Source organism: Lolium perenne, chromosome 5 (genome assembly GCF_019359855.2).
Source record: "Lolium perenne isolate Kyuss_39 chromosome 5, Kyuss_2.0, whole genome shotgun sequence".
Classification (NCBI taxonomy): Eukaryota; Viridiplantae; Streptophyta; class Magnoliopsida; order Poales; family Poaceae; genus Lolium; species Lolium perenne.
In genome coordinates, this window is record NC_067248.2 from 212,178,847 (window position 1) to 212,206,318 (window position 27,472).

A 27,472-nucleotide genomic window follows, 5' to 3' on the forward strand; every position below is an offset into this window, starting at 1 on the left:
ATGGCGTACTGGTTGAAAATCAGACGTCCTTGTTCTATCGCCATTTGGATCTGCTGACGCCACACCCTGCAGTCGTTGGTGGCATGGGAGAACGAGTTATGCCATTTGCAGTATGGCCTTCCGTTCAGCTCCTGTACCGTGGGGATTTTGAGGCCTTCGGGTAACTTCAACTGCTTCTCCTTGAGTAAGAGGTCGAAGATTTGCTCAGTTTTAGTTACGTCAAAATCAAACCCTCTGGGCGGACCTGGTGGCTTAACCCATTTGCAGGACACGGGGGTTGCCCCCCGAGTCCATTCAGCCACTGCTACTTCTTGATCTCCCGCAGAGCCTTCGTCTTCATCTGCCTCAACCAGGACTACCGCACGCTTGAATTTGTTCTGGTACAAGTCCGGGTGGCGCTGTTCATATAACGACAGTTTCTGAACCATGTACGCCAGTGAAGGGTAGTCTGCTTGGGAGGCCATGTCCTTGATTGGTGATGCAAGGCCCACCACTGCCAACTCGACTGCTTCCTTTTCAGTCACACGAGCCGAATAACATCGGTTCCTAAGATTTCTGAAGCGCTGGACGTATTCTCGCCACGCTTCTCCACGCTTCGACGTATTTGTGCTAGATCGGCAAGGCCGGACTCGGAAGCCTCTCGAGTGATACCGCATGTGGAACTGTTCTTCCAATCGCTTCCAAGTCCGGATCGAGTCCGGTGGCAACGAAGTGTACCACCCGAAAGCCGATCCTGTGAGGGACCGTGCGAAAAACCTCACACGTAGCTCATCTGCTGCTGAGATCGTGCCCAGCTGTGCCAAATATCGGCTCACATGCTCGATGGAGCTGGAACCATCTGATCCATTGAACTTGGAGAAATCAGGGAGTCGATATTTGGGTGGTAGCGGGATCAACTCGTACTCGTTGGGGTACGGCTTGGAATAGCCGATTGTCCTCCTTTTCGGCACCATGCCGAACTGGTCTCTCAGTATGGTACTGATTTGATCCGCGGTGCTGGCTGCAGGAGTCGAACTCTGAAGATTTGCCGGAGTGGCATACTTAGCCAGCCATGCTTGCTTTTCCAGCTCTGAGCCAACTGCAGGAGCTGAGCTCTGGAGGTTTGTTGGAGTGGCATACTTAGCTAGCCACGTCTGCTTCTCAAGATCTGTTGCTGAAGTTCCTCCTGCTTTTCCAGAAGTCCCTGCTGTTGCGGCCTGGTTTGTGAGCGCCCAGTTACCGCAGTCTGGCACGTATGTGCACGTGTATCCGTGAGGGATCTCCTTAGGCGCCTCGTACAAGAACTGGTAGTCACTAGGGTCACCACCGATCTTGTAGACGACGAATGCCGGTGAATTCGGCACTTCTGGTGCTGCCAACGCGAATGGCAGCGGTGGACGGGACTGGAGTGGCATCTCTCCTTGGTATGTCCCGAGAGCTGGTCCTGACGGAGAGTACTGGTGCCTCATGATCTCCTGGATCACCCGAAGAGCAACACGCTCCAAAGTGTTCACCAGGTTCTCAGAGTGGCGGTGCAGCGAGTGAGCCACCATGTAGTTAATCTCCTGACGCAGGGACCTGGTGCGTTCTTCTGACGGGGCGGACAGGTCTATTCCATCGAGCGCACCTTCAGGCGAGAACCCTTTCCACCTGACGCCATGGGAACGGGTTCTGTGAAAAGAGCCGATGAGGTCGGCTTCGAGGATCGCTTTGACCTCGTCGTACTTCTTCTTGAGCTCCTCGGTCAGATCCTCGTACGTGACTGGAGTGCCGTCCGCCATCTCAGATGTAGATGGCGATGCGGTTGATGTCGAAGATTGTCCCACCGAGCGTGCCAGAATGTATTGCGGTCAGAAACCCACCGGCGAGCAGCGACGGGCAACACAGGAGAGCCGGGAGCAACTTAGGGCTGTGGCTGGCCCTGGTCCCTCCGAGCGACGGCCCGCAAAGACTCTGGCACGCACGTCCGATGCTGGTGCAAGGGCGTGCCACCTGACCTATACCTGGTCAGGAAGGTGATGGAGATGCCTCGCTTAGTTTCCTGCATGGCATACACGCAAACATTAAATACGAGCCTCGGTCGGCTCTCAGGTTGTCCTGTGAACCGGCTCACAGAGCCGATCCACCCATGATTCGCACGAGGTGTACGAATATATGGTGGTCCTGCTTGATCAAGATAAAGCTAAAACGATCTACGACGATTTAGGGTTTTCACCGCATAATCGGAACGTCCTACTCGTGATTGGGCCTCGCGGCCGCGCACGGTGATCGTAAGCCGATCCTAGACAGGGCCTAAAAACCAACACGAGGTTGATCCCCGGAACATCCTGTCTAGGGCTAGCAAACTACACCCTACGCGCCGCTGGATCCTCCAACCCTTTGTAAGGCCTAACTATGCAGATATTAAACTAATCCTTGAAGAACAAGGAGCAACCATAACGGATCGGATCTACTAAATAATGATCAAGCGGGGTGCCGCCCCTACACCTAAGATAGGTGTAAGGGCGGCTAGATGTCTAAGGGTTGCACTACGACAGCATATGATACGAAGAACAATGCTAACCCTAACACATCTAAGATAGCTACGTTGCTCGCCATCAAAAAGGCTTCAGTACGAGCAACGCATGAACGACGAATAAACTTGTACTGCCTAGATCGCAAGATGCGATCTAGGCAGCATGATGCTTACCCGGAAGAAACCCTTCGAGACAAGGGAGTTGGCGATGCGCCTAGATTGATTTGTGGTGAACGTGATTGTTGTTTATTTCATAAACCCTAGATACATATTTATAGTCCGTAGACTTTCTAACGTGGGAATAATCCCCACCGTGCGCGAGACAAACTCTAACTGACCGACACGTATCCAACTATATTACAGATACACGGGCAAACTAGCCCAAACTTTGCATAACAGGCCGATTCACGTATTTCTTCCATGTATATTCTTCAAGCCCATCTTGATCGCGGCCCACCTCTGACTCGGTCAAATTCTGGTGATAACATTGCTATGTTCACTATTTTATTCCTTAGAATATTCTACATTAAATCAATATATTCTGAGTTGCACCCAAATGATAAGAGAGCAGTCAAGGAAAGAAATATTTATTCAATATGCTTAGCAGTCCTCGATCTCCAAAATTATGCATAATATTTATTTGATATACTAGTAAATCGACATAATTAGATTATTAAGAGCACATTTAAAGCGTGGACGTTAGAAAAAAATAACAATTTTTATTGGATCCAGGGAATTAATACCACAAAAGGTTGACTTAAAATATCTCGTGCAAAGTATACTTGGTAGTGACTTATACTAGGTGACCATTTTGGCAGTTCTATTTATTAACATGGTCAACATGCATTAAAATAGTAGGTTATTCAGCCGTATATGTAAGCTTTTAGATAAGTGAACAAATATTTTCGATATGCTTAGTTGTTTTGTTGATCTCCAGAATCATGGATAGTAATTATTAATCCATGTAGTTAGTCATCATAAAAAAAATAGAGCACACCCAAAATAGTGGACATTAGAAACATAGTGTTACTAGTATGGTTCTCAATGAATATACACCGTAAATGGTTGACTTAAGATTTTCTTTACCAACTAAATCATATATCATAAATAGATTTGTAAGGGCGTGTGGACATAAGCAACATATATTTAGTATCAGATCCAATCAATTGATACCACTTAGGGATTGGCATAATCTTTATTTAGCATATACTATGCATAGTGTATTTTACATATATATTTACTATAGTTGTACCTTTCAATTTTGATGATCTTTTATTTGTTTCATATAATTGTAGTTTCTTAGGTTTGAGAGGTGAATATCGCAGAGTTTTTGAAAAATTTCCGAGGAGATCTTATTTGTATGGGTTTGAGGATAATTCTCACACGGGAACCATGGATAATAGTTATTACAAAGTTTAATCATTGATCATAAATAATCCCTCCATTTCATATTAATTAGTCCTCACATATTTTTCCAAAACAGGACAACCTAGACAATAAAATCCATCTACATACATGCTTATATAAAGACAAAATCTGATCAAGGCTATAACGACTAACATGGAACCAAGAGAGTATATTAGTACGATCATAGCCAAATCATGGAAATATAAAAGATAGAATTTGTACCGGATCCAAATAATTGATAAACATAAGGGTTGACTTATGATATTTTACCACGTGTAGCTTTCCAACCATATAAAGTTCGGTGTTTACGTAGAGCTATCATTTTACTACTTTGTCTCATTGGCTACTATGTTCACTATTTGATTCCTTAGGAGAACCTACATTCAACCAAATATATTCCGAGTCGTATGTGAAAGATAATATAGCAGTCATGGAAATAAATATTATTTCATTATGCTTAGCTGTCCCTGGTCTCCGGAATCATGCATAATATTTATTAGATCTTGCAACCAATCAACCTATTTAGATTAGTAAGAGCGCATCCAGACAACGAGATTAGAAAAGAATAGAGTATGCATGGGATCCAGCGAATTGATTCCATCAAGGATTGACTTAAGATATCTAGCGTTCTGCATAGTCAACTTACATAGTGACTTTTACTAAGTTTCTTTTTTCCCAAACCCATTCTTAACTAGGTCAACATGCATTAAAAATAATATATTTTCAGACGTATATGAAAGTTATTAGAGCAGTGAAAAAATATTTTATTTCGATATGCTTAGTTCTTCGTTGATCTAAAAAATTGTGGATAATTATTATTAGGCCGTGTAATTAGTAATCATAAAAAATTACTAGAGTACACTGAATATAGTGGACGTTAGAAACCTAGAGTTTCTAGTATGGTTTTGGATGAATTGATACGTACCACCAATGGGTGACTAAAGAGTTTCTTTACTAGCCAAAACATTTATCATAAATAGATTAGTAATGGCACAACCAGATTGTGGACATTAGAAAACACAGAGTTAGTATGTGATATGAGGACTGATACCAACAAGGAAAGTCCATAATCTCTTCTTAGCATATACCGTGCATATTGTATTTTACATATATATTCATTGTTGTTGTACCTTATACAAGTTTGATGATCTTTTCCTTTATTTCATATAACTGTAACTTCATAGATTTGAGAGGTGAGGATCCCAGAAGATTTTTGGGAAAATTTCCCTGTAGATTATATCGGTATGGTTTGGAAGATAATTCTCGTCACAGAAATCATGGATAATAGTTATTAAAAAGTGCATTTGTGTATCATAAACACTTCCTCCATTTCAGATTAATTAGTTCTCGCAATACTTTTTTTTACCAAAACAAGCGAACGTAAACACTAAAACCCACCTGGATACATGCTTGTATCAAGACCAGAGCTGACCAAAGCAACGAAAACTAACTCGGAACAGAGGGAGTATATTAGTAAGAGCATAGCCCAATCATAGATAATAGAAAACATAGGGTTAGCACAAGACCCAATTAATTGATATAGCTAGCTAAGGGTTGATGTATGATATTTTTTCGCGTTTTCCTTTCCAACCATGTAACGTGAAGAGTTTATTTTACGTAGAGATATCATTGTACTACTTTATCTCATTGGTTTCTATGTTCACTATTCCATTCCTTAGGAGAAACTACATTGAACCAATATATTCTGAGTTGTATGCGAGTAATACGAGAGCAGTCAAGTAAAGAAATATTTGTTTAATATGCTTAGTTGTACTTGCTCTCCGAAATTATTCATAATATATATTAAATCTACCAATCAATCAACATAATTAGATTAGTAAGAGCGCATCCAGAGCGCGGATATTAGAAAAAAATAGAGTTTGTATGTGATACAACAAATTGGTACATTTGCTTAAAATCTCTGACGTGTACCCTGCAAAGTCTACTTACATACTGACTTGTATTAGGGTTTCCTTGTTCGTTTGGTGTATTTATTAAATGGGTCAACATGCATTAAAATAGTATATTATTCAGCTGTATATGTAAGCTTTTAGAGCAGTAAAAAATATTTGTTTCAATATGCTTAGTTGTTCTTTGATGTCCAAAATCATGGATAGTAATAATAGGTCATGCAATTATTCGTCATAAAAAAATAGAGTACACCCAAAATAGCGGACACAAGAAATATAGTGTTACTAGTATGGTTTTCAATGAATATGTACCGCAAAAGTGTGGCTTAAGATTTTATTTACCATCCAAATCATTTATCGCACAACCAAATTGTGTACATAAGAAAACATAGAGTTAGTATGGAATCCGATTAATTGATACCACCAAGGGATTAACATAAGTTTTTCTTAGCATCTACTGTGCATAGTGTATTTTACATATATATTTACTACAGGTGTACCTTCTTCGAGTTTGATGATCTTTTCCTTTATTTCATATAATTGTTGCTTTCTAGGTTTGAAAGGTGAAGATCCCAGAGGAGGTTTTGGAAAATTTCTGTGGAGATTATATCTGTAAGGGTTTAAGGATAATTCTCTCAAAGAAATCATGGATAATAGTTATTAAAAAAGTGCAATCTTTGATTATAAACAATCCCTCCATTTCGGATAAGTTAGTTCTCGCAGAGTTTTACAAAACAAGCGAACCTAGACAATAGAACTCATCTAGATACACGCTCATGACAAGACACAATCTGACCAAGGCTACAATGACTAACTTGGAACATAATGAGTATATTAGTAAGGGCATAGCCAAATCATGGACAATATATTTCCCTGCTGGTTTGTCATGATTTGATCTGATTTCAAGTTTTCACGATTTACCGGCGTTTGTCCTCACCCGACTCACCCTCATCTCCTCTTATTCCCCAACACCAAAAACTCGCATCTCGTCGAACTATGGGTTGATTCGTATCCCCTGCCCCTCCTCTTGAAGTAGTTCCTCTCCTTCTTCTCCCTCCAGGCCAGGCCCAAAATACGTCAAACTTTGATGCGGGTGAGCGGTGCACAAATATAGAAGATAGGTATAGATTTAGTTTGGATCGGATTCTGTTGGAGGTCAATGTGCGCTATCGGGACTATGTTCTGGTGACCTTAGTTTTACTTCGTTCAATGGATAACGCTTCTGGAGGACTTGCCAATGGAAGGATCTGTAATTTGGGCAAAATATCAGGTGTAAGAAAATGGACGACGAAAACCGTTTTGATTTTATTATTAGGTATAGTATTTACTTACGAGCATACTATTAAATCGAACATACTAGAAAACCCATACTATTAAAACAACGTTTCTAATGTCCACTATTTTGGATTTACTCTATAATTTTACGATGACCTCATAATAAGTATCCACAATTATGAGATCAATGCACAACTAAGCATATCGAAATAAATATTTTACAGTACTCTAATAACTTACATATATGGCTGAAAATATATTGTTTTAATGCATGTTGACCCAGCTAATGAATAGACCAGCCAACAAACAAACCTAATACAAGTTACTATGTAAGTAGGCTTTGCTAGATACACGCTAAAGATTTTAAGTCAACCCTTGGTGATATCAATTCACTGGATCACATGCAAACTATATTTTTCTAATGTCGTTGTCTGGATGCGTTCTTACTAATCTAAATATGTTGATTGATTGCAAGATCTAAAGTATATTGTGCATGATTTCAGAGATCAAGGGCGGCTAAGCATATTGAATAAACAATTATTTCCTTGACCTCACATACCTTACGCATACGACTCATAATATATTGGTTCAATGTAGGTTCTCCTAAGGAATGAAATATTGAACATAGGAGCCCATGAGATAAATTAGTACAATGATAGCTCTACGTAAAATAAAAACCTCATATAACATGGTTGGTAAGGTACATGACAAAAATATCATACGACATCCCTTAGCTTTATGATCAATTAATTGGGTTTGGTACTGACTCTATGTTTTCTATTGTCCATAATTTGGCTATGCCCCTACTAATACACTCCCTCTGTTCTAAGTTAGCTGTTGCTGCTTTGGTCAGACTTTGTCTTTGTACAAGCATGTATCTAGATGGGTTTTAGTGTCAAGGTTTGCTTGTTTTGGAAATAACTCTGCGTGAAGTAATTAATCTGAAATGGATGGAGTATTTATGAGCAACGATTGCATGTTGTAATAACTATTATCAATGATTTCCGTGACGAGAATTATCCTCCAAACCATATATATATAATCTCCACGGAAATTTTCCAAATACTTATGTGGTATATTCACCTCAAATATCTAAGAATATACAGTTATATGAAATAAACAAAAAATCATCAAACTTAAAGAAGGTAAAATTACAGTGAATATATATGTAAAACATACTATGCATGGAAGATGCTAAGAAGAGGTTATGGAAATCCGTTGTTGGTATCAATTCGTCGGATCCCATATTAACTCTATGTTTTCTAATATCCAAAATTTGGATGTTCTCATACTAACCTATTTATGATAAAACATTTGGCTGGTAAAGAAAATGTTAAGTCACCCTTTGGTGGTATCAATTTATCTAACACCATACTAGTAACTCTACGTTTCTAATGTCCACTATATTCGGTGTGCTCTAGTAATTTTTTAGAAATGACTAGCTGCACGACATAATAATAATTATCCACAACTTTTTAGATCAACGAACAAATAAGCATACCGAAAAATATTATTTTTCACTGTTGTAATAGCATACATATATGTCTGAAAATATATTATTTTAATGCATGTTGATCCAGTTATTGAAGAGAACAGCCAACAACAAACCTAGTACAAGTTACTATGTAAGTAGACTTGCTACATACACGCTAAAGATTTAAGTCAACCCTTGGTGATATCAATTCACTTGATCCCATGCAAACTATGTTTTTCTAATGTCTGTGGTATGGATGCGTTCTTACTAATATAAATGTGTTGATTGATTGCAAGATCGAAAGTATATTGTGCATGATTTCGGAGATCAAGGATGGCTAAGCATATTGAATAAACAATTATTTCCTTGACCGCTCTCTTACGTTTCACATACGACTCCGAATATATTGGTTCAATGTAGGTTCTCCTAAGTAAAGAAATATTTAACATAGCAACCAATGAGATAAATTAGTACAATGATAGCTCTACGTAAAATAAAAACTTCATATAACATGGTTGGTAAAGAAAATGATAAAAAATATCATACGTCAACACTTAGATTTAAGATCAATTAATTGGGTTTGGTACAAACTCTATGTTTGCTATTGTCCATAATTTGGCTTTGTTCCTAGTAATATACTCCCTCAGTTCCAAGATATTCATTGTTTCTTTGGTCATACTTGGTCCTTATACGAGTGTGTATCTAGATGTGTTTTAGTGTCAAGGTTTGCTAGTTTTGGAGAAAATCTGCATGAAGTAATTAATCTAAAATGGCTGGAGTATTTATGATCAACGACTGGACGTTGTAATAACTAGTATCCATGATTTCCATGGCGAGAATTATCCTCCAACGCATACAGATATAATCTTCACGAAAAGTTTCCAAAAACTCATGTGAGATCTTCACCTCTCAAATCTAAGAAACTACAGTTATTTGAAATAAATAAAAAGGTCATCAAAGTTGAAGAAGGTACACCTACAATGAATATATATTTAAAATACACTATGCATGGTAGATGCTAAGAAGAGGTTATGGGAATCCCTTGGTGGTATCAATTCATCGGATTCCATACTAACTATATGTTTTCTAATATCCACAATTTGGTTGTGCTCTTACTAACCTATTTATGATAAATCATTTGGCTGGTAAACAAAATCTTCAATCACGCTTTGGTGGTATCAATTTATCTAACACCATACTAGTAACTCAAAGTTTCTAATCCACTATTTTGGGTGTACAAAACAAGCGAACCTAGACAATAGAACTCATCTAGATACACGCTCATGACAAGACAAAATCTGACCAAGGCTACAATGACTGACTTGGAACATAATGAGTATATTAGTAAGGGCATAGCGAAATCATGGACAATATATTTCCCTGCTGGTTTGTCATGATTTGATCTGATTTCAAGTTTTCACAATTTGCTGGCGTTTGTCCTCACCCGACTCACCCTCATCTCCTCTTATTCCCCAACACCAACAACTCACATCTCGTCGAACTATGGGTTGATTCGTATCCCCTGCCCCTCCTCTTGAAGTAGTTCCTCTCCTTCTTCTCCCTCCAGGCCAGACCCAAAATACGTCAAACTTTGATGCCGGTGAGCGGTGCACAAATATAGCAGATAGGTAGATTTAGTTTGGATCGGATTCTGTTGGAGGTCAATGTGCGCTATCGGGACTATGTTATGGTGACCTTAGTTTTAGTTTGTTCAATGGATAACGCTTCTGGAGGACTTGCCAATGGAAGGATCTGTAATTTGGGCAAAATATCAGGGGAAAGAAAATGGACGACGAAAACCGTTTTGATTTTATTATTAGGTATAGTATTTACTTACGAGCATACTATTAAATCGAACATACTAGAAAACCCATACTATTAAAACAACGTTTCTAATGTCCACTATTTTGGATTTACTCTATAATTTTACGATGACCTCATAATAAGTATCCACAATTATGAGATCAATGCACAACTAAGCATATTGAAATAAATATTTTTCAGTACTCTAATAACTTACATATATGGCTGAAAATATATTGTTTTAATGCATGTTGACCCAGCTAATGAATAGACCAGCCAACAAACAAACCTAATACAAGTTACTATGTAAGTAGGCTTTGCTAGATACACGCTAAAGATTTTAAGTCAACCTTGGTGATATCAATTCACTGGGTCACATGCAAACTATATTTTTCTAATGTCGTTGTCTGGATGCGTTCTTACTAATCTAAATATGTTGATTGAATTGCAAGATCTAAAGTATATTGTGCATGATTTCAGAGATTAAGGGCGGCTAAGCATATTGAATAAACAATTATTTCCTTGACCTCACATACCTTACGCATACGACTCAGAATATATTGGTTCAATGTAGGTTCTCCTAAGGAATGAAATATTGAACATAGGATCCCATGAGATAAATTAGTACAATGATAGCTCTACGTAAAATAAAAACCTCATATAACATGGTTGGTAAGGTACATGACAAAAATATCATACGACATCCCTTAGCTTTATGATCAATTAATTGGGTTTGGTACTGACTCTATGTTTTCTATTGTCCATAATTTGGCTATGCCCCTACTAATACACTCCCTCTGTTCTAAGTTAGCTGTTGTTGCTTTGGTCAGACTTGGTCTTTGTACAAGCGTGTATCTAGATGGGTTTTAGTGTCAAGGTTTGCTTGTTTTGGAAATAAATCTGCGTGAAGTAATTAATCTGAAATGGATGGAGTATTTATGAGCAACGATTGCATGTTGTAATAACTATTATCAATGATTCCCGTGACGATAATTATCCTCCAAACCATATATATATAATCTCCACGGAAATTTTCCAAATACTGATGTGGTATATTCACCTCAAATATCTAAGAATCTACAGTTATATGAAATAAACAAAAAATCATCAAACTTAAAGAAGGTAAAATTACAGTGAATATATATGTAAAACATACTATGCATGGAAGATGCTAAGAAGAGGTTATGGAAATCCTTTGTTGGTATCAATTCATCGGATCCCATATTGACTCTATGTTTTCTAAAATCCAAAATTTGGATGTTCTCATACTAACCTATTTAGGATAAAACATTTGGCTGGTAAAGAAAATGTTAAGTCACCCTTTGGTGGTATCAATTTATCTAACACCATACTAGTAACTCTAAGTTTCTAATGTCCACTATATTCGGTGTGCTCTAGTAATTTTTTAGAAATGACTAGCTGCACGACATAATAATAATTATCCACAACTTTTTAGATCAACGAACAAATAAGCATACCGAAAAATATTATTTTTCACTGTTGTAATAGCATACATATATGTCTGAAAATATATTATTTTAATGCATGTTGATCCAGTTATTGAAGAGAACAGCCAACAATAAACCTAGTACAAGTTACTATGTAAGTAGACTTGCTACATTCACGCTAAAGATTTAAGTCAACCCTTGGTGATATCAATTCACTTGATCCCATGCAAACTATGTTTTTCTAATGTCTGTGGTATGGATGCGTTCTTACTAATATAAATGTGTTGATTGATTGCAAGATCAAAAGTATATTGTGCATGATTTCGGAGATCAAGGATGGCTAAGCATATTGAATAAACAATTATTTCCTTGACCGCTCTCTTACGTTTCACATACGACTCCGAATATATTGGTTCAATGTAGGTTCTCCTAAGTAAAGAAATATTTAACATAGCAACCAATGAGATAAATTAGTACAATGATAGCTCTACGTAAAATAAAAACTTCATATAACATGGTTGGTAAAGAAAATGAGAAAAAATATCATATGTCAACACTTTGATTTAAGATCAATTAATTAGGTTTGGTACAAACTCTATGTTTGCTATTGTCCATAATTTGGCTTTGTTCCTAGTAATATACTCCCTCAGTTCCAAGTTATTCATTGTTTCTTTGGTCATACTTGGTCCTTATACGAGTGTGTATCTAGATGTGTTTTAGTGTCAAGGTTTGCTAGTTTTGGAGAAAATCTGCATGAAGTAATTAATCTAAAATGGATGGAGTATTTATGATCAACGACTGGACGTTGTAATAACTAGTATCCATGATTTCCATGGCGAGAATTATCCTCCAACGCATACAGATATAATCTTCACGAAAAGTTTCCAAAAACTCATGTGAGATCTTCACCTCTCAAATCTAAGAAACTACAGTTATTTGAAATAAATAAAAAGGTCATCAAAGTTGAAGAAGGTACACCTACAATGAATATATATTTAAAATACACTATGCATGGTAGATGCTAAGAAGAGGTTATGGGAATCCCTTGGTGGTATCAATTCATCGGATTCCATACTAACTCTATGTTTTCTAATATCCACAATTTGGTTGTGCTCTTACTAACCTATTTATGATAAATCATTTGGCTGGTAAACAAAATCTTCAATCACGCTTTGGTGGTATCAATTTATCTAACACCATACTAGTAACTCGAAGTTTCTAATGTCCACTATTTTGGGTGTACTCTATATTTTTTATGGGGACTAATTGCACGACCTAATAATAATTATCCACAACTTTTTAGATCAACGAACAACTAAGCATACCAAATTTTTTTTATTTTTCACTGTTGTAATAGCATCCATATACGTCTGAAAAATATATTCTTTTAATGCATGTTGATCCAGTTATAGAATAGACCAGCCAATAAGAAACCTAGTACAAGTTACTATGTAAGTAGACTTTCTATATACACGGTAAAGATTTAAGTCAACCCTTGGTGATATCAATTCACTGGATCCCATGCAAATTCCTTTTTTCTAATGTCTATCGTATGGATGCGTTCTTACTAATCTAAATATGTTGATTGATTGCAAGATCTAAAGTATATTGTGCATGATTTCGAGGTCAAGGATGGCTAAGCATATTGAATAAACAATTATTTTCTTGACCACTCTCTTACCTTTCGCATATGACTCAGAATATATTGGCTCAACATAGGTTCTCCTAAGGAAGGAAATATTGAACATAGCATCCAATGAGATAAAATAGTACAATGATAGCTCTACGTGGTAAAGTACACGAGGAAAAAATATCATATGTCAACCCTTAGGTTTATGATCGATTAATTGGGTTTGGTACAAACTCTATGTTTTCTATTGTCCATATTTGGCTATGTTCCTAGTAATATACTCCCTCATATCCAAGTTAGTCATTATTGCTTTGCTCAGACTTAGTCCTTATAGGAGTGTGTATCTACATGGGTTTTAGTGTCAAGATTTGCTAGTTTTGGAAAAAATCGGCGTGAAATAATTAATCTGAAATGGATGGAGTTTTTATGATCAACAACTGCACGTTGTAATAACTAGTATCCATGATTTCCGTGACTAGAATTATCCTCCAACCCATACAGATATAATCTCCACGGAAAGTTTCCAAAAACTCATGTGGGATCTTCACCTCACAAATCTAAGAAACTACAATTATTCGAAATAAATAAATAGGTCATCAAGGTCGAAGAAGGTACAACTACAATGAATATATATTTAAAACACACTATGCATGGTAGATGCTAAGAAGAGGTTATGGTAATCCCATGGTGGTATCAATTCATCGGATCCTATACTAACTCTATGTTTTCTAATATCCACAATTTGGTTGTGCTCTTACTAACCTATTTATGATAAATTATTTGGCTGGTAAAGAAAATCTTAAGTCACGCTTTGGTGGTATCAATTTATCTAACACAATACTTGTAACTCCAAGTTTCTAATGTCCACTATTTTGGGTGTACTCTAACTTTTTTATGAGGACTAATTGCACGACCTAATAATAATTATCCACAACTTTTTAGATCAATGAACAACTAAGCATACCGATAAATATTATTTTTTCAGTGTTGTAATAGCATACATACACGTCTGAAAAATATATTCTTTTAATGCATATTGATCTAGTTATTGAATAGACCAGCCAACAAGAAACCTAGTACAAGTTAGTATGTAGGTAGACTTTCTTTATACACGCTAAAGATTTATGTCAACTGTTGATGATATCAATTCACTAGATCCCATGCAAACTCTGTTTTTCTATTGGCCCTGGAATGGATGCGTTCTTACTAATCTAAATATGTTGATTGATTACAATATCTAAAGTATATTGTGCATGATTTCAGAGATAAAGGATGGCTAAGGATATTGAATAAACAATTATTTCCTTCACCGCTCTCTTACCTTTCGCATACGACTCAGAATATATTCGTTCAATGTAGGTTCTCCTAAGGAATGAAATATTGAACATAGCAGCCAATGAGATAAATCGACTGTGATCGGGGATGAAGCAGTTGATGCAGCAATCGATGAAGTCATGGTCCTTGCTGCGCTAGGGGCAATCGGGTTAGGGAGCCGAAGGATGCCCCCAGAGTCGATGCGGAAGTTGACGCTCCCGAACGTCATGTCCATCCCGCCGCGTAGGCCTGAAAAGGCCAAACGCGACGCGTCATTGTGCGGAGTGAACTTGAAGGACCCGAAACGAATCGAGTTCCCTTATCTTGGCGATGATGGAGCCGATGATGATGACGACGTCAGTGGAGTCGTAACCGACGCGATCGGGGCAGCCGATGAAGTGCCTTGTACCAGCAGGTTTTCCACATACGGCGCCAATTGATGAGGGAGCTCCTCGGCAATGCCCACCAGGGCTTAGAGTTGACGGAATCCTGCAGACTAGCACGAGACATCGGATACCAACAAACAGGGAGAGAGATTTACCCAGGTTTGGGGCCCTTTGATGAGGTAAATGATGGGATTCGTAGCATAGAAAACAAAAAATTTCCTACCGCAAGAACGAACAACAAGCCAAGATCCAAACTAGAAGATGGTAGCAACGAGAAGATCATGAGACTAACCCTCGAAGATTTCCAAAGCCTAAGAGATTAGATCTCGTTGTCGCAAAAGATGATCACTTGCCGCTTTCAAAAGCGCGTAGAAGATCTTGACGGTGCCATAGTCGGGCAGCACCTCCGTACTCGGTCACATGTTTGGTGTTGATGACGACGTCCTTCTCCCCGTTCCAGCGGGCAGCGGATGTAGTAGATCCTCCTCGGAATCCCGCCAGCACGACAGCGTGGTGGCGGTGGTGGTGGAGATCTCCGGCAGGGCTTCGCCGTAGCCGTGCAAGAGGGAGGAGGAGGAAGGGGCGGCTAGGGTTTGGGGAGAGGGGGCAAGGGCTGCGACTTGTGCACATCTTGGGGCTCCCCTTGCCCTCCTTTTATAGGTGGAAAAGGTCCTTGGGTCGTCCAAGACCTGCCCCCAAAGTTTGGGAGAGTTCCAGTAGGTTTCTGTCAGCCGAAACCTACTAGAACTAGGACTCTTTTGCCAAATCTGAATCTGCTTTAGGGGAAACTTATTAACCCTTAAGGAAAACATGGGTACACCTATTATGGAACCCTCCGGATTTCCTTAGATAGCCTGGGTCGTCCCGGACAGTTCCAGAACCTTCCACAACATTCCGGACTATTCCGGTCCTTCCAAAACCTTCTAGAAGCTCCGGTCAAAACACCTGACTTTTTCCAAACCCCAGAAAATGACTTCCCATATATGAATCGTATTCTCCGGACCATTCTGGATCTCCTCGTGATGTCCTGGATCCCATCCGAGACTCCGATCAAAATTCGAACTCCATTCCATATTCCATATCTACTTAAAACGACATCAAACCTTAAGTGTGTCACCCTAAGGTTCGTGAACTACGTAGACATGGTTGAGACTCCTCTCCGACCAATAACCAATAGCGGGATCTGGAGATCCATAATGGCTCCCACATATTCAACGATAACTTAGTGATCTATTGAACCATTTATATACGATACCGATTCCCTTTGTCACGCGATACTTTACTTGTCCGAGGTTCGATCATCGGTATCTCCATACCTTGTTCAACCTCGTTACCGACAAGTACTCTTTACTCGTACCGTGATATGATATCCCTTATGAACCAGTCATATGCTTGCAAACTAATTAGATATCATTCCACCGAGAGGGCGCAGAGTATATCTATCCATCATCGGGATGGACAAATCCCACTCTTGATCCATATGCCTCAACTCACACTTTCCGAATACTTAATCCCATCTTTATAACCACCCATTTACGCAGTGGCGTTTGATATAATCAAAGTACCCTTCCGGTATAAGTGATTTACATGATCTCATGGTCGAATGACTAGGTAACTATGTATCGGAAGCTTATAGCAAATAGGACTTAATGACGTGATCTTAGGGCATCTCCAGCGGCGCGACACATTTCGGACGTCCAAAAGTGGTCGCGAGCGTCCGTTTGCATCGCCCCGCGGACATATTTTGTCCGCTCGTCCGTTTGCGTCTGGGTGTGCTCCCACCGGGGCGACCCATTTTTTTGAATTGCAACATAGTACAAACATTGAAAGTAGTACATAAAAATGCATAAAAACTATACAAAGTAGATCTATAGGCCTAGACTACTTGCTTCCTGACGGGCCGGCACCGTCGTTGCGTCGCTTCGTCGCCTGCTTCTCCGCCGCCTCCCGCGCGGCCGCTATGGCTCGGTGCGCCGCCGCGTCCTCTTGCAGGCACTGCTCCAGCCTCGCGTTGGCGGCCTCGTCCTTGAGCGTCTCGAAAGACTCGACGAGGGCCCGTTGCTCGGCTGCGTTCTCCTCCGGCGTCGGCGCATCAGGGTCATCGGAGGACCAAGATATCTCCGAGTCGGAGTCCTCGGCTGCAGCGGCGGCCGCCAGCCTGTGTTGTTCTAGCTCGGCGTCCAACGCCGCGTGGCCGGCCGTCTCCTCCTGTGCTTCCTTCTCCGCTTCAGCCAGGGTCGCGGCGTCCCTGACCGGGTGGAGGAGATCGGTGCTATCTTCGGAGTCGAACTCCTCGGAGGAGCTCGACACCGGAGGAGGTGGAGTGGGAGGTGGAGGTGGAGGCGCGGCAGCCTGGCCGCGTCCGGCGCTACTCATGGTGGATCTGCTTGAGAGGAAGCGGCGCTACGGCAGCGGTGGATAGGGTTTGTGGGGAGGAGATGAGATGCTCGCGCCCCTGTATATATAGGTCGGAGGCAAGGCGACGGCCGCGCCACGCGTGGCATCGCCATTACTACGTGCGCAGAGGTAGGCGACGGCCGCGCGCCACGCGAGGCATCGCCATTAACGCGGCCGCAGACTGCCGAAGCGACGCCTCGGTGCCAGTACTGGCGGAGAAGACGCAGCGCACGCTCGCAGAAGCCGAGACACGCCATTAACGCGGCCCTGCAAAGGCTGCAGCGCGCCGCCCTGAAGTAATGCCGCGGAAGACGAAGCAGTTGTGCCACTGCCAGGCGGGCCCGTGCGAGGACCGAGCGGACATTTTCCGCGACCGCCGAGCGTCCGCCGAGACGCAAACCTGGCGCATATTTGGGCCAGGTTTGCGTCTCCGCGGACGACCCGGTCACTTTGCGTCGAGCCGCTGGAGGTGGTGCACGACGCATTTTCGGTTACGGCGGACACAAACGGTCGCTAAGCGTCCATTTGCGTCGCGCCGCTGGAGATGCCCTTATGCTACACTTATTTGGGTGTGTGTCCATTATATCATTCATCCAATGACATAACCTTGTTATTAATAACATCCAATGTTCATGATCACGAAACCATGATCATCTATTAATCAACAAGCTAGTTATATAAGAGGCTTACTAGGGACTCCTTGTTGTTTACATAACACACATGTATCAATGTTTCGGTTAAAACAATTATAGCATGGTATGCAAACATTTATCATTAACACAAAGATATATAATAACCACTTTATTATTGCCTCTTGGGCATATCTCCAACAGTAAAACCCTTACTTCCTGCTTGTCTAATATTTATTATCGAATATGTCGGGTTACAATGGGGTAGCCGATAGGCTGCTATGATCGACTCGCCGAGAGGCAATGATTCTAGGTTTTGTGCTCTAAGTTGCGGTGGTTCTACGTACGTATGTTCTGATGTTCGGCATGCCCTCTCCTGGCCTTTATATAGCAGGACAGGTCCCGAGAGTCCTGTCCAAACTCGACTAGATTACGGTGAAATTTAATCTAATATTTCCTTTATTGATGCCTTCTTGCCTTGTCCATCAAGAATCCGCCTCCTGGTAGGTTTCCATTGTTGGAACAGACGTACGGGCCCACCTTGGTCTTCGGACAATCTTTGTGGGCCCCTAGTTGGGCCAAGGGAGGTAGACTAATGTCGGTGACACGTGTACAGCACGTGACCGTTGGGAACCCCAAGTGGAAGGTGTGATGCGTACAGCAGTAAGTTTCCCTCAGTTAGAAACCAAGGTTTATCGAACCAGTAGGAGTCAAGAAGCACGTTGAAGGTTGATGGCGGCGAGATGTAGTGCGGCGCAACACCAGGGATTCCGGCGCCAACGTGGAACCTGCACAACACAAACCAAGTACTTTGCCCCAACGAAACAGTGAGGTTGTCAATCTCACCGGCTTGCTGTAACAAAGGATTAGATGTATAGTGTGGATGATGATTGTTTGCAGAGAACAGTAGAACAAGTATTGCAGTAGATTGTATTTTAGTATAGAGAATTGGACCGGGGTCCACAGTTCACTAGAGGTGTCTCTCCCATAAGATAAATAGCATGTTGGGTGAACAAATTACAGTTGGGCAATTGACAAATAGAGAGGGCATGACCATGCACATACATATTATGATGAGTATAGTGAGATTTAATTGGGCATTACGACAAAGTACATAGACCGCTATCCAGCATGCATCTATGCCTAAAAAGTCCACCTTCAGGTTATCATCCGAACCCCTTCCAGTATTAAGTTGCTAACAACAGACAATTGCATTAAGTATTGCACGTAATGTAATCAATAACTACATCCTCGGACATAGCATCAATATTTTATCCCTAGTGGCAACAGCACATCCATAACCTTAGGGGTTCTTGTCACTCCCCCAGATTCACGGAGACATGAACCCACTATCGAGCATAAATACTCCCTCTTGGAGTTACAAGCATCAACTTGGTCAGAGCATCTACTAGTAACGGAGAGCATGCAAGATCATAAACAACACATAGATATAAATTGATAATCAACATAACATGGTATTCTCTATTCATCGGATCCCAACAAACACAACATATAGCATTACAGATAGATGATCTTGATCATGTTCGGCAGCTCACAAGACCCGACAATTAAGCACAATGAGGAGAAGACAACCATCTAGCTACTGCTATGGACCCATAGTCCAGGGGTAGACTACTCACTCATCACTCCGGAGGCGACCATGGCGGCGTAGAGTCCTCCGGGAGATGAATCCCCTCTCCGGCAGGGTGCCGGAGGCGATCTCCTGAATCCCCCGAGATGGGATTGGCGGCAGCGGCGTCTCTGGAAGGTTTTCCATATCGTGGCTCTCGGTACTGGGGGTTTCGAGACGAAGGCTATTTGTAGGCGGAAGGGCAGGTCAGGGGGGCACACGAGGGGCCCAGGAGACAGGTCGGCGCGGCCAAGACCTGGGCCGCGCCGCCCTACCTTCTGGCCGCCTCGTGGCCCCACTTCGTTGACTCTTCGGTCTTCTGGAAGCTTCGTGTGAAAATAGGCCCCTGGGCGTTGATTTCGTCCAATTCCGAGAATATTTCCTTACTAGGATTTCTGAAACCAAAAACAGCAGAAAATAGCAACTGGCTCTTCGGCATCTCGTTAATAGGTTAGTTCCAGAAAATGCATAAATATGACATAAAGTATGCATAAAACATGTAGATATCATCAATAATGTGGCATGGAACATAAGAAATTATCGATACGTCGGAGACGTATCAGCATCCCCAAGCTTAGTTTCTGCTCGTCCCGATTAGGTAAACGGTAAACAAAGATAATTTCTGGAGTGACATGCCATCATAACCTTGATCATACTATTGTAAGCGTATGTAATGAATGCAGCGATCAAAACAATGTAAATGACATGAGTAAACAACTGAATCATATAGCAAAGACTTTTCATGAATAGTACTTCAAGACAAGCATCAATAAGTCTTGCATAAGAGTTAACTCATAAAGCAATAATTCAAAGTAGAGGCATTGAAGCAACACAAAGGAAGATTTTGAAAACGAGAAACAATTTTGTCAACGGTAGTAATAAAGCATATGTGTTATGTAAATTATATCTTACAAGTTGCAAGCCTCATGCATAGTATACTAATAGTGCCCACACCTTGTCCTAATTAGCTTGGATTACCGGGATTATCGCAATGCACATGTTTTAACCAAGTGTCACAAAGGGGTACCTCTATGCCGCCTGTACAAAGGTCTAAGGAGAAAGCTCGCATTGGATTTCTCGCTATTGATTATTCTCAACTTAGACATCCATACCGGGACAACATAGACAACAGATAATGGACTCCTCTTTTATGCATAATTAAGCATGTAGCAACAATTAATTTTCTCATATGAGATTGAGGATATATGTCCAAAACTGAAACTTCCACCATGGATCATGGCTTTAGTTAGCGGCCCAATGTTCTTCTCTAACAATATGCATGCTCTAACCATTAGGTGGTAAATCTCCCTTACTTCAGACAAGACGAACATGCATAGCAACTCACATGATATTCAACAAAGAGTAGTTGATGGCGTCCCCAGGAACATGGTTATCGCACAACAAGCAACTTAATAAGAGATAAAGTTCATAAGTACATATTCAATACCACAATAGTTTTTAGGCTATTTGTCCCATGAGCTATATATTGTAAAGGTAGAGGAATAGAAATTTTAAAGGTAGCACTCAAGCAATTTACTTTGGAATGGCGGAGAAATACCATGTAGTAGGTAGGTATGGTGGACACAAATGGCATAGTGGTTGGCTCAAGTATTTTGGATGCATGAGAAGTATTCCCTCTCGATACAAGGTTTAGGCTAGCAAGGTTATTTGAAACAAACACAAGGATGAAGCAGTGCAGCAAAACTCACATAAAAGACATATTGTAAACATTATAAGACTCTACACCGTCTTCCTTGTTGTTCAAACTCAATACTAGAAATTATCTAGACTTTAGAGAGACCAAATATGCAAACCAAATTTTAGCATGCTCTATGTATTTCTTCATTAATAGGTGCAAAGTATATGATGCAAGAGCTTAAACATGAGCACAACAATTGCCAAGTATCACATTATCCAAGACATTTTAGCAATTACTACATGTATCATTTTCCAATTCCAACCATATAACAATTTAACGAAGAAGAAACTTCGCCATGAATATTATGAGTACAGCCTAAGGACATATTTGTCCATATGCTACAGCGGAGCGTGTCTCTCTCCCACACAATGAATGCTAGGATCCATTTTATTCAAACAAAACAAAAACAAAAACAAACCGACGCTCCAAGCAAAGCACATAAGATGTGATGGAATAAAAATATAGTTTCAGGGGAGGAACCTGATAATGTTATCGATGAAGAAGGGGATGCCTTGGGCATCCCCAAGCTTAGACGCTTGAGTCTTCTTGATATATGCAGGGGTGAACCACCGGGGCATCCCCAAGCTTAGAGCTTTCACTCTCCTTGATCATGTTGTATCATCTCCCTCTCTTGATCCTTGAAAACTTCCTCCACACCAAACTCAAAACAACTCATTAGAGAGTTAGTGCACAATCAAAATATACATGTTCAGAGGTAACATAATCATTCTTAACACTTCTGGACATTGCACAAAGCTACTGAAAGTCAATGGAATCGAAATATCCATCGAGCATAGCAAAATAGGCAATGCGAAATAAAAGGCAGAATCTGTCAAAACAGAACAGTTCGTAATAACGAATTTTATTGAGGCACCAGACTTGCTCAAATGAAAATGCTCAAATTGAATGAAAGTTGCGTACATATCTGAGGATCACTCACGTAAATTGGCACAATTTTATGAGTTACCTACAGAGAATTTTGCCCAGATTCGTGACAGCAAAGAAATCTGTTTCTGCGCAGTAATCCAAATCTAGTATGAACCTTACTATCAACGACTTTACTTGGCACAACAATGCAACAAAATTAAGATAAGGAGAGGTTGCTACAGTAGTAACAACTTCCAAGACTCAATATAAAAATAAAGGTACTGTACTAAAAAACATGGGTTGTCTCCCATAAGCGCTTTTCTTTAACGCCTTTCAGCTAGGCGCAGAAAGTGTGTATCAAGTATTATCAAGAGACGAAGTGTCAACATCATAATTTGTTCTAATAATAGAATCAAAATGTAACTTCATTCTCTTTCTAGGGAAGTGTTCCATACCTTTCTTGAGAGTAAATTGATATTTAATATTACCTTCCTTCATATCAATGATAGCACCAACAGTTCGAAGAAAAGGTCTTCCCAATATGATGGGACAAGATGCATTGCATTCAATATCCAAGATAACAAAATCAACGGGGACAAGGTTATTGTTAACGGTAATGCGAACATTATCAACTTTCCCCAAAGGTTTCTTTGTAGAATGATCAGCAAGATTAACATCCAAATAACAATTTTTCAGCGGTGGCAAGTCAAGCATATTATAGATTTTCTTAGGCATAACAGAAATACTTGCACCAAGATCACATAAAGCATTACAATCAAAATCATTGACCTTCATCTTAATGATGGGCTCCCAACCATCCTCTAGCTTTCTAGGAATAGAAGCTTCGCGCTCTAATTTCTCTTCTCTAGCTTTTATGAGAGCATTTGTAATATGTTTCGTGAAAGCTAAATTTATAGCACTAGCATTAGGACTCTTAGCAAGTTTTTGTAAGAACTTTATAACTTCAGAGATGTGGCAATCATCAAAATCTAAACCATTATAATCTAAAGCAATGGGATCATCATCCCCAATGTTGGAAAAAATTTCAGCAGTTTTATCACAGCAGTTTAGATTTTAGTTTCAGGCAGTTTTTCGCGCTTTGCATTAGAAGTGGAAACATTGCTAACACCAATTCTTTTACCATTATTAGTAGGAGGTGCAGCAACATGTGGAGCATTAGCATTGCTAGTAGTGGTAATAGTCCAAACTTTAGCTATATTATCTTCTTTTTCATTTTCTTCTCTTTCCCACCTAGCACGCAATTTGGCCATCAATCTTATATTCTCATTAATTCTAACTTGGATGGAATTTGCTGTAGTAACAATATTATTATTATGATTCTCATGAGGCATAACTTTCGATTTCAAAAGATCAACATCAGCAGCAAGACTATCGACTTTAGAAGCAAGTATATCAATTTTCCCAAGCTTTTCTTCAACAGATTTGTTGAAAGCAGTTTGTGTACTAATAAATTCTTTAAGCATGGCTTCAATTCCAGGGGGTGTGTTCCTATTATTGTTGTAAGAATTCCCATAAGAACTACCATAGCCGTTGCCATTATTATAAGGATATGGCCTATAGTTGTTACTAGAATTGTTCCAGTAAGCATTGTTGTTGAAATTATTATTTTTAATGAAGTTTACATCAACATGTTCTTCTTGGGCAACCAATGAAGCTAACGGAACATTATTAGGATCAACATTTGTCCTATCATTCACAAGCATAGACATAATAGCATCAATCTTATCACTCAAGGAAGAGGTTTCTTCGACAGAATTTACCTTCTTACCTTGTGGAGCTCTTTCCGTGTGCCATTCAGAGTAATTAATCATCATATTATCAAGAAGCTTCGTTGCTTTACCAAGAGTGATGGACATAAAGGTACCTCCAGCAGCTGAATCCAATAGGTTCCACGAAGAAAAATTCAGTCCTGCATAAAAGGTTTGGATGATCATCCAAGTAGTCAGTCCATGGGTTGGGCAATTTTTAACCAAAGATTTCATTCTTTCCCATGCTTGTGCAACATGCTCAGTATCCAATTGTTTAAAATTCATTATGCTACTCCTCAAAGATATAATTTTAGCAGGGGGATAATATCTACCAATAAAAGCATCGTTGCATTTAGTCCATGAATCAATACTATTCTTAGGCAGAGATAGCAACCAATCTTTAGCTCTTCCTCTTAGTGAGAAAGGGAACAATTTTAATTTTATAATGTCACCATCTACATCTTTATACTTTTGCATTTCACATAGTTCAACAAAATTATTGAGATTGGCAGCAGCATCATCAGAACTAACACCAGAAAATTGCTCTCGCATAACAAGATTCAGTAAAGCAGTTTTAATTTCAAAGAATTCTGCTGTAGTAGCAGGTGGAGCAATATGTGTGCATAAGAAATCATTATTATTTGTAGTTGTGAAGTCACACAACTTAGTATTTTCAGGAGTACCCATTTTAGCAGTAGTAAATAAAGAAAACTAGATAAAGTAAATGCAAGTAACTAATTTTTTTGTGTTTTTAATATGGAGTGCAAACAAGATACTCCCTCCGTCCCATGGATTAGGGCGTATATATTTTTTTCCATTTTTCACCAGAGCTTAAGGCGTGGGTGCAGAGTTAGTACGGTTCTTCCCATTTTACCCCTCTGTGTTTAAACATGCATGCAACTTTTATTTTTTGAAACCAGGTGCATGTCGCTTCAATTGGCTATGCATGCGTCTCCAGGCTTTTAACAGCACAACGAATTAATTGGAGGGAGTAACGAAGAGGCATGCAATGAAGTCGTTGGAGGATCATGTGAGCTCATTGGTTGCATGTCAGTGATCCTATGGAACCAAGGAAGAGAGAGAAAATTAATGCAAGAAACGAGGAGTTGTGGGCAGAGAAATTTAAGGAGAGGTACATGCGTAATGAGGGGCAATGGTGGAAACATTGCACGCTCCAACAACTTTCTTAATTCCTGTGCAAAAAAAATTACGCCTTAAGCCTTGAACCGGAGGGAGTAGCAAGTAAAGTAAAACTAGCAACTAATTTTTTTGTATTTTAATTTAGTGCAGCAAACAAAGTACTAAATAAAGCAAGACAAAAACAAAGTAAAGAGATTGGGATGTGGAGACTCCCCTTGCAGCGTGTCTTGATCTCCCCGGCAACGGCGCCAGAAATTTAGCTTGACACGCGTACAGCACGCGACCGTTGGGAACCCCAAGTGGAAGGTGTGATGCGTACAGCAGTAAGTTTCCCTCAGTTAGAAACCAAGGTTTATCGAACCAGTAGGAGTCAAGAAGCACGTTGAAGGTTGATGGCGGCGAGACGTAGTGCGGCGCAACACCAGGGATTCCGGCGCCAACGTGGAACCTGCACAACACAAACCAAGTACTTTGCCCCAACGAAACAGTGAGGTTGTCAATCTCACCGGCTTGCTGTAACAAAGGATTAGATGTATAGTGTGGATGATGATTGTTTGCAGAGAACAGTAGAACAAGTATTGCAGTAGATTGTATTTCAGTATAGAGAATTGGACCGGGGTCCACAGTTCACTAGAGGTGTCTCTCCCATAAGATAAATAGCATGTTGGGTGAACAAATTACAGTTGGGCAATTGACAAATAGAGAGGGCATGACCATGCACATACATATTATGATGAGTATAGTGAGATTTAATTGGGCATTACGACAAAGTACATAGACCGCTATCCAGCATGCATCTATGCCTAAAAAGTCCACCTTCAGGTTATCATCCGAACCCCTTCCAGTATTAAGTTGCTAACAACAGACAATTGCATTAAGTATTGCGCGTAATGTAATCAATAACTACATCCTCGGACATAGCATCAATGTTTTATCCCTAGTGGCAACAGCACATCCATAACCTTAGGGGTTCTTGTCACTCCCCCAGATTCACGGAGACATGAACCCACTATCGAGCATAAATACTCCCTCTTGGAGTTACAAGCATCAACTTGGCCAGAGCATCTACTAGTAACGGAGAGCATGCAAGATCATAAACAACACATAGTTATAAATTGATAATCAACATAACATGGTATTCTCTATTCATCGGATCCCAACAAACACAACATATAGCATTACAGATAGATGATCTTGATCATGTTCGGCAGCTCACAAGACCCGACAATTAAGCACAATGAGGAGAAGACGACCATCTAGCTACTGCTATGGACCCATAGTCCAGGGGTAGACTACTCACTCATCACTCCGGAGGCGACCATGGCGGCGTAGAGTCCTCCGGGAGATGAATCCCCTCTCCGGCAGGGTGCCGGAGGCGATCTCCTGAATCCCCCGAGATGGGATTGGCGGCGGTGGCGTCTCTGGAAGGTTTTCCGTATCGTGGCTCTCGGTACTTGTAACAAAACCAACTTTCTTAATCAAATAATGTTGCTAGTTGTTCATGTGCATGCATGCATTTGCATTTAATTTGAGAAATCTTGCAATAAAATGTGTTGAAACAATGTTGCAAATGTTGTATTTTGCTCTAACAAAATTTTGTGCAAAAATCCCCTCCAAATTTGGGTCAAAATACCCCAAAAAAATCATCAAAATCCACCTGTGTTTAGTTTTTTTGGGAAAACCCTGAAGACCAGGGGGGTTTTCGCAAAAACCCCCTTGTCTTCTTCCCCAGGCAGGCAGGGTCAGAGCTGCCTGGCTCGCCCGTGGCCGCCCGATGCCGCCGGCCGCCAGGATCCTCCCCGCCGCTCCCTGGCCGGAGATAAAAGGCCGCCGCCGCCGCAGGAGAAGCCCTGCACGCCTCTTCTTCCCCCTCCCTCTCTTCTCTGCGCGCGCCGAGCAAACCCTAGCCCGGCCAGAGCTTGCCATCGCCGCCGTTCTGCACCGCCCCGAGCCCAGCCGATGTCGCCGTTCGCTCCGCCTCGTCGCCAGCAGCCCCCACGCCGAAGGAATCGACGCCGGGAGCCCTGGAGCGCCCGCAATCGGCCGACCCCGACCTTCCCCGAGCCGCCGGCCACCGTCGATTGCCGCCGATTCCGGCCACCTCCGGCCAAGCCACCAAGCCCGCCATGCTCCTGGCGAGCGTCCGGTCCTCGTGGTGCCCACCGCTCGCCCTAGCTCGCCGTGTAGCGCCGCCGCGTCG